Consider the following 12642-nt stretch of genomic DNA (forward strand, 5'->3'; position numbering starts at 1 on the left):
TGTTTTTGCATTAGAATTGCGTACCTTATTTTGTTGGTTGCTACCCTTTATATACTCTTTAGTGTTTATGCCCATTTAGCTAACTGTGACTTTGGCTTACTGTAGGTGTGCCTTAGCGTCACTATCACCCGCTCTCAGGGCCATCTAGTGTGTAAGACTCCCCTTTACGGGGTACAAACTCCCCGAGATGACCACTTGGGTGCCAACTCATGCACCCAATCTCTGGGTCATCTGCCCCTAGGAGTGCCCTATCTATTCACGTTCCATGCATGCAGATCACCCCTGAGACGTGACCCTTACAAGTCATCTCTTTCCCAGGGGCTCTTTGATTGTGCCGCACCTTACCGCGTCGTCCACACCCCATGCATGGACCCTCCGTGACCTAGGCTTCTCCCTTACTTAGTGCTGGAATGTGGCTTGGAAACCACCCTTTTCGGCTCATCTTTACTGTTTTGGGTTACCGAGGTCCGAGGCCTCCACGCCCTGCGCCTTGATGCCACCCCCTCCTCGGCTACCCTCACTCGTGAGCTCCATAAGACACTGGCTCGTCCTCCCAGCCTCTCAGTGGACCCAGCCTTCGGGGCCCCACCATGACTGTGGTCAACGCCAAAGTTCGAGGACTGGTCGGTACAGGCAACATGTGTGGCTAATTCTACCCTTTGGTATTGGGAGTAATCTGTTCAAACTCTTATGTATTGAGGTGATATCTAAACATAATATTTTGTTCTTGATTGATGATTGGTATTATTGTTTTGTTTGTAATGTTTGGTTTACCATGATCTCGAAATTTAGATTTGAATGGAAACTAATTCTAAGTTTTTGACCCAAATGATAATGCTTAACATATTTGAATGCTAGGAATAGATTTGAAATGTTAATTGCTATCAACTTCTAATCTTATTGATAAGAAGTTTCCAATAATTAGGAATCAATATTTAGGAAACATCTTAATAATTTTATATGCCAGGAATCAATATAAATGATTTTTATACGGGCATCAATATCAATCAAAGGACACAATATTTTCATGCTAATCAAAATACAAAAGAGTGAGAAAGATGAACTTCAATCCCTATTTTTCAACTTAAAACGACAAAATCTTTGATTTGTTTTCTTTTTAATCATTGCAATCATAAAAAAATTCCAACAAACTTTTATTATTCTGTTTTCTATTTAGTGAATCTTTATTTGATTATTCAATTGTTCCTTATGGGTTTAGGGTTTTCCGTCCTTAGGGACAAATTATTACTTATGACAACATGGTGAACTTGTCGTAGAAAAGTCATCATATAGCATGAGAACTCATACAAATTTTATAAAGCACCACGGTTTTTCATAACCATACACTTAGCAAATATTGAATAACTAGATTCAAAGTGCCTTAAAATAGTTCAAAGTGAAGAATAACAAATTTAAGGCTATTACAACCAAAGCAAACCAGATAAATTCTAACCCTTTTGTCTTCAAAAATAGACAAAGAGAAGGGATTTAGAGAATATAAACATAATGATAAAGGAAAGAATCCAACGTTATAGATAACATAAAAGCATTTCAAAAATAGAAAATGATTTTGAGCTTTCAAAGGTCCTTGCCATACTGGGATTCAAACAACTTTACAAAGAGAACCCCAATAAAATCAACCAATTGGATTCTTTTAGATGTCCATTTGGTAATATGAGACACTTACATTCAGTTGAGAAATGGAGACACACATAATCTCTTTATTCTTGATGTTTCTCCTTTGAGTAGCCCCTAAGTGCCAAGGATGTCTCTTGACTGTCAAAGAACCTTGCAAGAAATAGATCAAGAAGCAAGATTTGGGCCCCTTATAAGTTTGGGTCCAGTGGGTTTAGTTGGAACTTTAAGAATGCATGTTAAAAGGCCTTTAGGAACAACAAACCTTCTTGCTCTGTAGAATTTAACAGTATGGCCCTATTCCATGCTGTAAAAGCAGGTTTTAGTCGGTTGTTTCGATTTAACAACTGGTTGTTTTTCAAAGAAACTAGAAAAAGAATTGTTCTTTTTGTTTGGGTTAAAGCCCATACCAGCTTTGCCAAATACATAACTTTGTGGAGTAAGTACAGTTTCAAAATTGGAATGTCCTTTGGAAAACTTGTCCACTCTTTTTAAAAAGATAGTGAATCTTCCTTTGAAGGGAATCATAGTTTTCACAAAAGCTTGAATCAACACATTGGTAAGAAGAGTTTTTGTAAATCATTTCCATGTTTTCAAAATCAGTTTTTGAATGACTTAACTCTTCTTCTAAGGCCTTGACTCTATTTTCTAACTAGCTGTTTAATCCTTTCAACCAGTTGTTTATTAGGACCAAGCTTGATTCTAATTCTTCATTTTCCATTAAACAAAGGTTGATTTCTTCTTCATCCTTTGATGAAGAACTTGAAGATGAATCATCATTGTATTCTCTTCTTGATTTTCCTTTCTTCTCATACTTCCTATCAATTCTTTTCTCCTTGCTCACAGTGATTGGACATTCAGCCTTTATGTGTCCCTGTTTACCACATCCAAAACAAGTATAGTTTGCAAAATTAAATTCAATTATTTTCTTGCTATTGTACTTGTTTGATGGTTGAGCTTTTGATGTGAGTTGATTTTAAGAGTTTTCATTTAGGTCACACTTTAGAATTGATATTTTTAGGAAATTATTGTTGAACCAAGTGGTGTTCAATGTTTTGAAGAATCCAAATCCTTTGAAGGATGATGAAGCCTCTGCTTTGCTTGATGCTGCTGTGCCGGTTTTAGCCTTGTTCTGGGGTAGTTCAATGTTGTAATCAACACTTAGATTAAATCTCAAAGCAATTAGCATCTCAATTTTATCAAAGCAAAATGATTTTCAAACTAAGTTGAAACAACCAATTGTTTTGTCGAAACAACCGATTGTTTACACTTAGGTGTTTTGAGAAAAATTTGAAAACTGTTTTTGAATGGTGTATTTTGTTAAGTAACAAAAAAACCGATTGATTCGAGGAAACAATCGATTGTTTGTTTTAAAACCATAACAGAAAAATTGTTTTCTTTGACTGAGCTTTAAATGCTTTAACTGAATACGCTCCAGTCATTAAATGCTTTGACCAATCACTTTTAAATGCAATTAAGAGTTTGTTAAGATTTGATAACAAACTATATTCTTAGATATATTATGAAAAACAGTTTTGATATATTAAGAATCTTGAAACAAAGTTTTTCATCAAAGAGTTTTTCAAAGAGTTCTGAGATTGCTAAAGAGTTGAGAGATTGATCAAGGTGTTGAATAGGGATTCGACTTGTATTGATTTCAGATTTCCATCTGTAACAAGTGTAATCTTTTGTAAACTGTTGAACAATTCGTGTGTGTGTTTTGCTGAGATTGGCTGTGTGTTCTTGAGGTGTTCAAGATCAACAATCTTAGTGTTGGCCAAGGAGAGTGTGTTTCTTGAGGTGTTCAAGGTCATTCTCTTGGTTGTGGTGTAAGTGATCAAGGTGTGATTGCTTAGTGGATATCCTCAGGGTTTCTGAGAAGACTGAATGTAGCTCTGGATTGGAGTGAACCAGTATAAACAACTATGTACATTTTCTCTATCCCTATCTCTTTAATTCAGTTTTGTTATTTTGGAACTGGTATAAACAACCGATTGTTTCGCTAAAACAACCGCTTGTTTTTCCAGCTTTGTGCTTTTGCTGTTTATTTTGGAAAAACTGAATCATTAATCAAAGTTCTTTCAAAGTATTTTCATTCTAAGGTTAAAAGTCTGCGAAAATCTTCTTAAACAATTCAGCCCCCCCCCCCCCCTCCCCCCATCCTCTCGTTTAAGGCCATATATTCTAACAATTAGGAGTAAGAACTTAAGGAAAATCTCCACTGGATATTAACTTAACCAAGTGGTTAAGTAGATGTGAAGGTTCATTTCACAAAAGGAGAAGGCAATGATAAGATGGACATGATGGCAAGATAATGTGCGGAATTAAGCATGGAAAACAATAATAGAAGCAATGGCCGAGTACACAAAAGGAAATCAAAAGAAGAACATATTTATGAATTAAATGGAATTATAATGGAAGGAAAAGATGAAGGAATAAGGATCACAATGGGGGAGGCCAATGAGGGAGTAACTTTTCTTCTATTATTTTCAACTTGGAAATACAATGAGGGAGACGTTTTATTTATAAGAAAAGGAGCCTTGGAGAATAGGAAGGGAGAGGGGTAGGAATGTCCATGAAAGGAGGCGGCCTAGGGTTGGACTTTTGTTCAATGTCGCCCCTTCCATAGCCTTCTAGAATCTAGGGTTTCCTTCCTACCCTAATGGATCATAGGCCCAATTTTATAACTTCACCCCCTATTTATGCTATATGGACCTACTCTTGCTTATTCTACTATTTGGACCCCTCAAGTGAGCCCAAATTATTTACAACATATTCTAATTATTAAGAAGAACAGTAGGAAGAACTTTAGATGCTCTGGTCTTTGTCCAATTTGTTAGAATGTATGGCTTTAAACTAGAGGGGGGGGGGGGGGGTGAATGGTTTAAAGAGGGTTTTCACAAAAATTTTCGTCTAGAATGAAATTCCTTTTAGAAAACTTGATTAAGAACTCAGTTTGCCAAAAACACAAAGCAATTTAGCACAGCACCAGAAAAACAATCGGTTGTTTATACTAGTTAAACAATACAAACTGGAATTAAAGAGTTTAAGGATAGAGAGATTGCACACACAGTTTATACTAGTTCACTCTTAAACCAAGAGCTACATCCAGTATTCCCAGAAACCACTGGGGGAATCCACTAAGCAATCAAACCTAGATCACTTACGAACACCACCAAAGAAGTGACCTTGATCCCCTCAAGACACACACTTCCTTTGGCTCAACACAAACACCACCAAGAATGCTGATCTTGACAACCTCAAGAGCACACAACACTTCTTGGCCTATCACACCAGAGTTTACACAAGGTATTGAAGGATTACACTTGTTACAAAAAGATCTAAAATCAATACAAGATGAAAATCCTATTCAACTCTCTCTTTGACCAAAAACAATCTCAAAGCAATCTCAAACTCTTGAAAAAACTAAATCAGTGAAAAACTCAAATTTGTTTTTCTATGATTAAATATTTATTGTTGTTTATTGCAAAAGCTTAACAAACTATTTATTGCTTTCAAAGACTGGTCAAAGCATTTAAAACATGAGCACATTCAGTTATGAAATCATTTAAAGCTCAGTCAAAGAACAAAACAGTTTTCTGTTATGGTTTCAAAACAAAAAATCGGTTGGATGCTCGAATCAATCGGTTGTTTGGGTTTGACTACAAGTCAACCATCAAAAACAGTTTTCAACCTTTCTGAAAAACACCTAAGTATAAAACAATCGGTTGTTTCGACAAAACAACAGGTTGTTTTTCACTTAGTTTGAAAAACACTTTTAATTAAAAGGTTTGAGAATACTTGAGCTTTGGATTCAATCAAGAGTTGATTTACATAGATAATCTACCCCAGATCTTATTCTAAAACACCTCAGCAACAGCAAGCACATCAAGCCTTCCATCAAACTCAAAGGATTTGTATTCTTCAAAGCTTGAACACACTTGATTCAACACAATTCTCCCTCTAGTGAGGTCTCTACTTTGAGATGACTTCTCATTGTGTAAATTAGCATCCTTGGTCATCTCCTTGTTGGCTTGGTTTGCATCATGCCCCCAGGTTTGAGAGAATTCGACCTCGAATTTAGAACTCCTGCAGATAACATATTCAGCTTGCTCACATATAAAATAGTGCAAGGAGTGAGAAGTGAACTTGACTTATATGCCTTAAGCTCGGGGAGTTCAAAAGATGGGATTCTATATACTGACCATGGTTGGAAAGATTGTTTGGGAATGACAAATCGTTTTGAATAAAATCCTCTTAGAAGGTGGAAACCTTTAGGATGTGTTTGAAAATCATTCCTAACATTCTTTAACAAGGATGGTGTGTAGGTAGAAACCTTTGGTAATGAAAAATACAAGGAAGAAGAACACCTTGGAGGTGCAATTTGTAGGATGGCACAAGTCAACATGATTGATTTAGTTGTTAAAGATGATACTTTGTGACTCGGTTTGTCATTTATTTCTTTCTCTTTTTCATTTTCTCCTTTTGTTTTCATTTTTAATTGGTCCTCATGAACCGCTTTGGGAGAGAGGGGTTTTAAGGTAACCTTGTACCTTTGGAAGGTAAAAGTCATTTTGTTGGTTAGGCCATCATGTAGAACTTGTCTATCATATTGCCAAGGCCTTCCCAATAGAATATGGGTTTCTTCCATTGGCACAACATCGCATAAAGCCTCATCTTTATACTTTCCTATAGCAAAATTTATAAGGACTTGTTTATTAACCATGATTTCTCCTTCGACACTAAGACATTGTAATTTATAGGGCTTTGTATGAGAGATAGTGGGTAAACCAAGCTTTTCCACTACTTTTGTACTTGCCACATTAGCACAACTATCCCTCATCTATTATCATGGAACATAACTTGTTGGTGATAAGGCAGCGGGTGTGGAAAATATTTTCTCTTTGGGTGTCATCCAAAGGTTTTGGAATGCTCCCAAGCATTCGCCTTATTACCAATAAGTCACATTCAAAAGGTATCTCATAGTCATTATCACTAGGGGTGTGGGAAGGGGAAGGGGAGTTAGACCTAGAAGTTTGATCACTATGCTCACTTACTACTTGCCCCCCCTTAACCATCATGGTTCGTTTTGTTGGACAATCGGCGACTATGTGTCCAAAACCTAAACATTTAAAACACTTTTTACTTGAGGTTTTGGTGCGAGATTTAGGGGTTGAAGTGGAGGGTGTAGAATCCCTTGGTTTGTAAGTGGACTCCGTTAGAAAATTGGAGGGAAAAGTTGAAGAAGACTTGTTTTTGTTTTTCCAAGATGAGTGATAGAAGTCATCATTATGAGAATTTTTGAAAGAGTTTTTCTTTGAAATTTGTGATTCTACCTTGATGGCAAGGTGAACCAACTTTTCTAAAGAGGAGTACTCATAGAATTCTACCACATCTTGTATGTCCCTTCTTAAGCCACTTACAAAGCGAGCCATTTTGGACTCTTCACTTTCATGCATGTCAATTTTAGTTAATATGGTTTCCAGTTCTTTAAAATAAACATCCACACTTTGTGTTCCTTGTTGAGGCCATTGGAGCTTCAACAAGAGCTCGTTCCTATAGTGTGGAGGCACAAATCTAGCGTGCATGGATAACATCAAATCCTCCCAAGAGACCACGACTGGCCTCTTGTTAAGTCCAATGTCCATTACAATTTTGTGCCACCATTACATGGAATAATCCAAAAATTCTAAGGAGGCTAACTTAACTCTTTGGTCATCTTCGACTTCATGTACATTAAATTTTTTTTCTAATTGAGCCTCCCATCCTAGGTAAATATTGGGATCACCTTCCCCACTAAAACTAGGAATTTTTTACAAATGGTAAAGAAGGCTTTGCCACATGTTGGCGCCTATCATCAAAATGATGCATTCTCCATTCGTCCTCTTCTTCTTGGCTACCATAGTGTTGATAACTTCTTGATTCATGCCTTGGATTCCATCTTCTTCCTCTTTGGGGTTTATCATAGGTCGATTCTAGCCTTTGGAGTCTTTCCTCCATTTGTCTCATCTCTTCCTCCTTTTGTGCTAATGATCTTTTGGCTGTCGCCAATTCACCCATAAGGAATGCCTTTTGGGGAGATTGGGGTTTAGAAGGTTCCCCTGAAGACAAATGAGCCATAAAAACACAAGCGACAAACAATTAGATAAAAAAAGTTAGTAAGAAATTCACTAGCAAGGTTGCGCCACTTGTATTCAAGATCACTCCAAACATTCAAAGAAAGAAATTTCTTCCCTTAGCCAAGTTCTTTCTAGTGGATGAAAAACTCTCAGATGAAAAAGGTTAAAGCCTTCAACACTTGATCAAAGTAAAATCACCACAAAACTCAAGGAAAAGAAATAAAAGACAAACAAGAAAAGCTTAAACAAGAAAAGCTAAACCAAATTGGAAAAAGAGAATATGACAAAACTTGAAAAGGAAGACAAGCAAGAAAAGGCACAAAAAAAAATCTAAAATACTTACTAAACTTTTAACTATGAAACTTTTTCTTTAGAAATTGTTGACACAAAAGGATAAAAAATTCCACAATGGTTCAAAACAATTTGCCAATCAAGTTGAATTCATATTTGGAAAATTATTTTATTTGGTAAATGATACCCAAAGTTGCTTTTTCAAATTTCTTTTTGCTATTTTTTTTTTATACTAGTCTTGACTTATGGAAAGAAATTACCATAGTTTGCATCATGCATAATTTCCTAAAACTTTCAATTTTCCCAAAATTTTGGGATTCAATATAATTGAACACTTGAAATCATTTGGTTGGAACTTTAAATCAAAACAAGGACTCCTAGAACACTAATGAACAGAGGACTCAAAGTAAAAGGAAAGATCAATAAAAAACATAAAGAGAAACATATCCAAAAGCGAAAAATGCTATGAATATAAAATGGTTGGAAAATTTTTTTTGCAAGAAAGAAAGGGTTGGAAAATAAAATGCAGGAAAATAAAGACAATAATGTAAAGGTACTTGAATTTAAAGACAAGAAAGTAAAGGTACTTGAAGTTAAAGACAAGAATAAAAGGTGCTTGAATGAAAAGAAATTGTAAAGTGCCAAATCAACTGAAGCAAATTAAGCATAAGAACCTAAGCTCTAATAACCACGTGATGTAAGTTGATTTTAAGAGTTTTCATTTAGGTGACACTTTACTTTTAGAATTGAGATTTTTAGGCAATTAGGAATAAGAACCTAAGGAAAATCCCCACTAGACATTAACTTAACCAAGTGGTTAAGTAGATTTGAAGGTTCATTTCACAAAGGCAAAAGGAAAAAGCAATGATAAGATGAACATGATGCCAAGATAATGTGCGGAATTAAGCATGGAAAGCAATAATAGAAGAAATGGCCGAATAGACAAAAGGAAATCAAAATAAGAACATATTTATGAATTAAATGGAATGACAATGGAAAGAAAAGATGAAGGAATAAGGAAGCTTATGAGAATGGAGTTTGAGAATGGAGCACACAACTTGAAGGATGAAATTACTCTCAAATTCTCACAAGATAAGACCGAAAACTAAGAGGAACAAGCCTCACTAGCATCACACACAAATTGTGCAGAGTAACTTTTCTTCTATTAATTTCAACTTAGAAATACAATGAGGGAGGCCTCCTATTTATAAGAAGAGGAGCCTTGGAGAACAAGAAGGGAGAGGGGTAGGAATGTCCATGAAAGGGGGCGACCTAGGGTTGGACTTTTGGTCAATGTCACCCCTTCCATAGTGATATGATTCCAATAGCAAGATATAGGTGATTCTTTGACATTTTATGGAATCAACTTGAGCTGGAATATGATTAGGCACTTTTCTAGAATTGGATCAATGTTCTTTCATTCAAGAACTCACCAAAACTTAAATAACCATGCCAAAACTCATATGGAACTCCATTTCTTGTCAATTGAACCGATAAAAAGGCATAAAAACTCAAATGAACCGTTTAAATTACCTAACAAATGAATTTCATCGAACAAAAGCAAGAAGAAAGAAGATGAACCAATTAAACTCAGCAAAGAGGAAGATGAACCGAACAAAACAAGAAATAATGCTAAAGTACCGAATAGAAATGCAAGAAAGGACCTAAGACATGTTTTAAGAGTTCATAAGGACATGGAGATGGAAGAAATAGATGGAAAAGAGAGAAGACTTATGTGGTTGTAGTTCTTGGTTGATGAACACGCCACTTGAAGTGTGAATGCTCCAAGATAAGTGTGAATTGCCGCCACTTGAGGAACCAAGGCACTCAAGATGAGACTAGGAAGAGGAGAAGACAATTCTCACTCACTCAATCACCAATTTGGGAGAGTTTCATTACTTCAAAAATCAATTCTATTATTTGAAGGACCTAAGCCCTCCTTTTATAGGGGCAAGGACCGGTCATGAAGCTTTACAAAGCTTGCACCACAAGCTAACCAAAAGTCCCTTTCATGCTACTCACTTCTAACGCCTATAGTGAGGCATGAAGAGTCATCTTCTAGAAAATTCTAAACTCTAATGCCTAAAGATGCTTTACAAAAGAGGTATCTAATGTTTCCCTCTAAGCACCTTCCTAAAAACTATATATTTAAACATTCTATTTTTTATACAAAAGATACTATAAAAAGAGAAAACATTCTACCACTACTTCCTAATTCTTTAAACTTGCTCCTTGTAAGCCTTTGAGGTAAGCTAATGTCTTCTTGAGCCTCTTCAACTTCGGCCTCTACCTCTTCTTGATCTTGATCTCCATCACATAGCCTTCTAGAATCTAAGGTTTCCTTCCTACCCTAATGGACTTTTTGATGAAAATCAAGTCAACAAGGAGATGCCCAAGGATGCTAATTTACATAGTGAGAAGTCATCTCAAAGTGGACAGCTCACCAGAGGGAGAATTAGACATAAACCAAAGCATCTAAAGTTCTTCCTGTTGGTTTTCTTAATGATTAGAACATGTTGTAAATAATTTAGGCTCACTTTATGGGTCCAAATAGCAAATATAGGCTGGAGTAAGGTACCTTTAGCATAATAAGGGGTGTGGGTAGTATTTTAGCTTTTTCCTAGCCCATTTGAAGGCATTTTGACCTAGTTTCTAGAAGAACAAGCCTAGGATGCGGGATTGACTTAGTCAAACCCTAAGGCTGCCCATTTTTTCCCTTTTCCCATCCTACCCCTTTAGATTGTTCTCCAAGGCTTCTTCACCTATAAATAGGAGGCCTACCTAGTGTATTTTACAAGTTGAATGAAATAGAGAAAACTTACTCTGCACATTTTTGTGTGTGAATGATTAGTGAGGCTTGTCCTCTTAGTCTTATCTTGCGAATGTGAGAGCTCTGAAGTGGCGATATCTTCACTTATCTTGGAGTCATTTCACCATCCAAGTTGCGTGCTCATCATCTCAAAACCATTCCTCGTAAGCTTCCTTTTCCTTCATCTTTTTCTTCCATTATGATTCCATTTTATTCATAAACATGTCCTTATTTTGCTTCCTTGAATTACATTTGGTCATTTCTTTTGTTCTTATGTTACTTGTTTAATTCCTCACCTTATTTGTCATCATCTTCACCATATAATTGTGTTTTCCTTTTGCCTTTGTTAAATGAACCTTCACATCTACTTAACCACTTGGTTAAGTTAATGTCCAGTGGGAATTTTCCTTAGGTTTTCACTCTTATTTGTTTAACAATCTCAATTCTAATTCTAAAAGTGTCACCTAAATGAACAATCCTAAAATCAACTCACATCAATTCTCATAGGCCCAATTTTATAACTTCACCTCTTATTTATGCTATATGGACCTACTCTTGCTTATTCTACTATTTGGACCCCTAAAGTGAGCCCAAATTATTTACAACATATTCTAATTATTAAGAAGACCAGCAGGAAGAACTTTAGATGCTTTGGTCTTTATCCAATTCTCCCTCTAGTGAGGTCTCTACTTTTAGATGACTTCTCATTGTGTAAATTAGCATCCTTGGTCATCTCCTCATTGGCTTGGTTTGCATCAGCTTTGTCCCTGCTATTTTTTTCCTAGAACCTCCCAAATTTCCTTGTGAGCAGATTATGAGTTTCACTACCCAAATATTTTGTGCTGCAACTTTTAAAGCAGTGCTTTTCAAATGATTTTCTTCATTCTCTTGGTCATTCAATCGATTTATTTCAAGCTCATGCTACCTTAGCTTTCGAAACAAAGATGTAGTGGTCAATGTAGTCATATCCTTTGATTCTGAATAGCAATGACCTTTGGCTGCCGAGATTTATCCAAGCATTTGAGGATCTTGATGCTTAGATTCTCTCTTTCAAAGACTTTGCCAAGACCAATGAGATGATTTACTATGTGAGTAAGTATCTTATGCACATTAGAGATGGTTTCCCCTTTCAGCATGCTAAACATTTCGTACTCTTGGATCAAGGCATGCTTCATTTCCCTCTTTATATATGTTGTGCCTTAATGGGTCACTCTAAGGGTGTCCCGCATCTCTTTTGATGATCCACATTGAGAAACCCAAAAAAATCATTTGAATTCAAAGTAGAAGTTATAATGTTTTTGGCAATGCAATCATATTGAGCATTTTTAACTTCATTCTCAATCAATTGGTACCAAGGTTTTTCAAAATAAAAAACATTATCTTTTTCAAGCATAGGTATAAAAGGACCATTTGATAACATTCTAGATTCTTCTATTAACTAACTCAACAAATATTTTCATTCTTACCTTCCAGAATTAATAGTTCAACCCAAAAACAATGGTGGTCTATTTATAGAAGCACCCTTCTCAAAGGGTAGTTTTATTGAACTTAAAGCTTTGAAGGATGGGTTGCTGCTTATGGGCATGGGTTCTGGGTAGATTAGAATTTGTCAATCCACTCTTAGCTTAATCCAAAACTAGATCAATCAAGTTCTTTCAAAAGAAAAAGTGTTTTTCAAAGTAGTGAAAAACAACCTGTTGATTTATCGTTTCAATCGATTGTTTTACATTTAGTAGTTTTGAAAAGGATTTGAAAAAGATGAAATTGGCTGATCTAACAATCAAGGAA

The sequence above is a fragment of the Phaseolus vulgaris genome, chromosome 10 (genome assembly GCF_051622355.1).
Source record: "Phaseolus vulgaris cultivar YP4 chromosome 10, ASM5162235v1, whole genome shotgun sequence".
NCBI classification, from domain to species: domain Eukaryota; kingdom Viridiplantae; phylum Streptophyta; class Magnoliopsida; order Fabales; family Fabaceae; genus Phaseolus; species Phaseolus vulgaris.